Source organism: Pongo abelii, chromosome 17, assembly GCF_028885655.2.
Source record: "Pongo abelii isolate AG06213 chromosome 17, NHGRI_mPonAbe1-v2.0_pri, whole genome shotgun sequence".
NCBI lineage: Eukaryota > Metazoa > Chordata > Mammalia > Primates > Hominidae > Pongo > Pongo abelii.
In genome coordinates, this window is record NC_072002.2 from 278,608 (window position 1) to 283,271 (window position 4,664).

Consider the following 4,664-nt stretch of genomic DNA (forward strand, 5'->3'; position numbering starts at 1 on the left):
TTCCTTGTTCCACGGAATGGGGGCGAATGGGTGCCCCGCCCTCCCGACGCGGCGGCCGTGGGCCCAGCCCTCAGCCCGCGCCGGGCACTTACCCTTTTCCCGGAGCGCGGGGGTCCCGTTGCTCCCGGAGGCCGGAGACCGTTTTTTCTCTCTGCCTTCCTCCCTCTGTCCCTGGCTCCCTCCCGCCCGCCCTCTGTCCCTGCGTCGCTCTGTCTCTCCCTCCGTTCCTCACTGCCTCCCTCTCTCTCCCTCTCTCCCCCCCTCCCTCCCTCCCTCCCAACTTCCCTCTGCCCATCCTTCGGCCCCTCTGGGTCTCCCGTTCGTCACTCCAACTCTGCCCGCCTTCCCTCCCGCCTGGAACGGTCGGCATCGCCGGCGCGGGGCCTGGGGTCTGCGTTCAGCCGCCGGGCACTACGCGGTGGCAGCTGGGAGGCTGCAGGGACACGGGCGGGCGGGCGGGCGGGCGGGCGACGGTGGAGCGGAGGCGCAGAGGAGGCGAGCCGCTGCCGGAGGGATGGCGGGCGCGAACCCTGCGCGGGCCCGGTGTTTCGCGGGACCGGGGTCTCCACCCAGCCCAGGGGAGGACGCATTTTCCGTGGGTGGGGGTTGGGGGGTGCGGGGTGTGGGTGGCGAGGGGTTGGTCAGGCCGGGGTGGGGTGGCGGAAAAGCACGAGAGCTCTGCCCGGGCTGCTCCCAGAGCCTAGGCGGCTGCCCGCGAACCCGCGCGTGCGCAGTACACGGCCCACCTGCTGGTACCTGGGCCGGCGCTGGGATCCCCGGGATGCCCAGGAAAGAATGGCAGCTCTCCGCTCTGTGGAGTCTCTCACCGGGCCTAGACCTGGAAGGCAGGAATCCCAGGCGGGTCGGCCCGGAGGGAACACACGCCCCTCCACGCCGAGCCAGGTGTTCCCCGCGAAAGAGAGGCCACCGGCCACCGCCCTGCCCCGACCCCGTCCCAGCCCCACGTCCTTTTATAGCTCCTCCAGCAGAGCCCGGTATTCTTCCTCGCTGAGGGGTGGTTCCAGCGAGGCGGCCTCTTCCGAGGCCTCCAGCTCCCCCGGGGCCTCCGTTTCTAGGAAAGGTTGCGCCCCCTGCAGAAACTCCGGGCTCGCCAGGAGCTCATCCAGCAGGCCGGAGGGGAGTGCAGACGAGCGCCCCGGCTCCTGGAGGAGCCCCGCCTGGGGGGGCGCCCGGATGGCTTGCACCTGCCCCTGCCGCGCGGAGGCCTCCGGGGGCGCGGGCTGGGGAGGTGGGGCTGCCCCGGCTTGGGGTTCCCACGCCGCCCCGGCGACCTGGGGACCCTGGCCCCAGCCCCACCACGGACTCCCCTGGGACGCGGGTGGCGCAAGCCCACCTTGGCCCTGTGGCCCCGCTTGAGCCGGCCCAGGCTGTCCCACCGCGCAAGGGCCCGGCAGGCCGTCGCGCTGCGGGTCCCGGTCCTCCCGGCCTTTGCTCGGGTGCGCAGGCCACCGAGGAGCCTGAGGGTGGGAGAGCGCCCCGTCCGCGGGAGCCAGGGCAGCGTAGGCAAAATCCGCGCGTGCCGGGGCCGCTTGGGAGATCCCTCGTGCCGGCGCGGCCTGGCTGGGCTGGAGCACGGGGACGGCCCTCGCTCCCTGGCTCACGAAAGCCCCCTGGGGGAGAGCCCCAGGCGCGCAGGGCACGCGGGGTGCGGGAAGCGCCGTTCCCCACGCCCCGGCGTGGGCGAAGGTGACCCACGAGGGAGCAGGGTGACACCCACCGGGGGCCGCGTTGCACAGGCCGCCTGCGTGCGCGGGCGCCCTGCCACCCCGTCCCGGGTGCCTGGCCCGTCGATTCTGAAACCAGATCTGAATCCTGGACTCCGGGAGGCCCGTCTCTCTGGCCAGTTCTTCCCTGGCGGCGATGCCTGGAAAGCGATCCTTCTCAAAGGCGCGGAGGAGCAGGGCGGTCTGGGATCCGGTGACGGCGGTCCGCTTTCGCCTGCCTTCTTGCGGGCCGCGTCTCCCGGGCCAGGGCCGAGATTCCCGCCGGTGCTGCCTCAGCTGGCGTGACCTCTCATTCTGAAACCAAATCTGGACCCTGGGCTCCGGAACGCCGATGGCCTGGGCCAGCCCTTCTCTGGTGGCGATGCCCGGGTACGGGTTCCGCTCAAAGCAGGCTCGCAGGGCCTCGCTTTGGCTCGGGGTCCAGACGAGTCTCCTTCGCCGTCCTCGTCCTCGGGCTTCCGCGGGGAGGGGGCCGTCCGAAGGTGTCGGGAGAGCCATCGCGGGGAGCCCCGGCCGGAATTTCACGGACGGACACGGGCAGAGAGAGGCCCGCGGGCTCCCGGGCACCTCAGCCGGCCTGTGCACTGGGCGCAGGTGCAGCCAGGAGACCGGCCCGGACAGCCAGCCAGCCGCTCTTATAAAGACCAACAGGCAGGCAGGCTCCACCCCTTCATGAATGGCGGTGAGCCCTGGGACAGCCCGCCCTCCGGAAGGGTCCCAGGGCGTGGAGGCCCCCTGGGGCCGGGGGGAGGGGGGGCGGCGGTGGTGGTGGTGGTGGTGGTGGTGACGCTGGTGGTGGGGGCGGGGGTGGCGGTGGGGGCGGGAGGGACGAAGCGGAAGGGGGAGAGGGGGAAGGGGTGAGGGGGGCGGGTTTCGGGGTCTGGCTCTCCGGACCTCTCCAGGAATCCCGCGGGAACTGGAGGCCGCTCTCTGGGCTCCCACGCGCCTTCAGCAGGGAGAATCCAGCCTGGAAGGCTGGAGGGGAGTGTGGAACTGAACCTCCGTGGGAGTCTTGAGTTTTCCAGGCCCTCTCTCGGTGAAGGAGGCAATGCCTGTGGGTGTCGCCGTGGCCGTGACAGTCTCACACACGCACAGGGGTGTGGCTCTCGTTCATTCCCACGCAGAAGACCAGAGCGAGACCCCAGGGAAAGGATGCATCCCCGGCGTGATGGCCTGACGATGGATTCCTGTGTACCGCAACATGGGGAGTCTGCAGTGTGGCCGGTTTGGAAACTGGCAAGGAGAGCGAAGAGACACCATGCCGGTCTTCCACCCTTCCCTGGATGCCGGTGGGTGCCCGCAGAGCTCCGGAAGCAAACAGTCAACATGCTCAGCCTTTCGGGGGCCGGAGAGACGTGAGCAACAGGCCCCCTTGCAGAGGGCACAGCAGCGTGGAATCCCAAATCACGCTTCAGTCGTCCTGAGTGTGGCTCCTCTGTGGTCGGGGCTGTCGGCCTGGCGCTCCTTTGCGAGGCTCAGCCTGGGGATGTGCGGTCTGTGAACCACGCGGGTGAAAACCCGACGGCAACCCGGGTCCCGGTCTTTTTTCTCTGAGGTAGCTGCCCGTTCCTTGTTCCACGGAATCGAGGCGAATGGGTGCCCCGCCCTCCCGACGCGGCGGCCGTGGGCCCAGCCCTCAGCCCGCGCCGGGCGCTTACCCTTTTCCCGGAGCGCGGGGGTCCCGTTGCTCCCGGAGGCCAGAGACCGTTTATGCTCTCTGCCTTCCTCCCTCTGTCCCTGGCTCCCTCCCGCCCGCCCTCTGTCCCTGCGTCGCTCTGTCTCTCCCTCCGTTCCTCACTGCCTCCCTCTCTCTCCCTCCCTCCCTCCCTCCCTGCCTCCCTCCCTCCCAACTTCCCTCCGCCCATCCTTCGGCCCCTCTGGGTCTCCCGTTCGTCTCTCCATCGCTGCCCGCCTTCCCTCCCGCCTGGAACGGTCGGCATCGCCAGCGTGCGCGGGGCCTGGGGTCTGCGTTCAGCCGCCAGGCGCTCCACGGTGGCAGCTGGGAGGCTGCAGGGGCAAGGGCGGGCGGGCGGGCGGGCGACGGTGGAGCGGAGGCGAAGAGGAGGCGAGCCGCCGCTGGAGGGATGGCGGGCCCGGACGCTGCGCGGGCCCGGTGTTTCGCGGGACGGGGTTCTCCACCCAGCCCAGGGGAGGACGCATTGTCCGGGGTGGGGGGTGTGGGTGGCGAGGGGTTGGTCAGGCCGGGGTGGGGTGGCGGAAAGGCACGAGAGCTCTGCCCGGGCTGCTCCCAGAGCCTAGGCGGCTGCCCGCGAACCCGCGCGTGCGCAGTACACGGCCCACCTGCTGGTACCTGGGCCGGCGCTGGGATCCCCGGGATGCCCAGGAAAGAATGGCAGCTCTCCGCTCTGTGGAGTCTCTCACCGGGCCTAGACCTGGAAGGCAGGAATCCCAGGCGGGTCGGCCCGGAGGGAACACACGCCCCTCCACGCCGAGCCAGGTGTTCCCCGCGAAAGAGCGGCCACCGGCCACCGCCCTGCCCCGACCCCGTCCCAGCCCCGCGTCCTTTTAAAGCTCCTCCAGCAGAGCCCGGTATTCTTCCTCGCTGAGGGGTGGTTCCAGCGAGGCGGCCTCTTCCGAGGCCTCCAGCTCCCCCGGGGCCTCCGTTTCTAGGAAAGGTTGCGCCCGCTGCAGAAACTCCGGGCTCGCCAGGAGCTCATCCAGCAGGCCGGAGGGGAGTGCAGACGAGCGCCCCGGCTCCTGGAGGAGCCCCGCCTCGGGGGGCGCCCGGATGGCTTGCACCTGCCCCTGCCGCGCGGAGGCCTCCGGGGGCGCGGGCTGGGGAGGTGGGGCTGCCCCGGCTTGGGGTTCCCACGCCGCCCCGGCGACCTGGGGACCCTGGCCCCAGCCCCACCACGGAATCCCCTGGGACGCGAGGGGCGGGAAATGCAGGGGGTACTT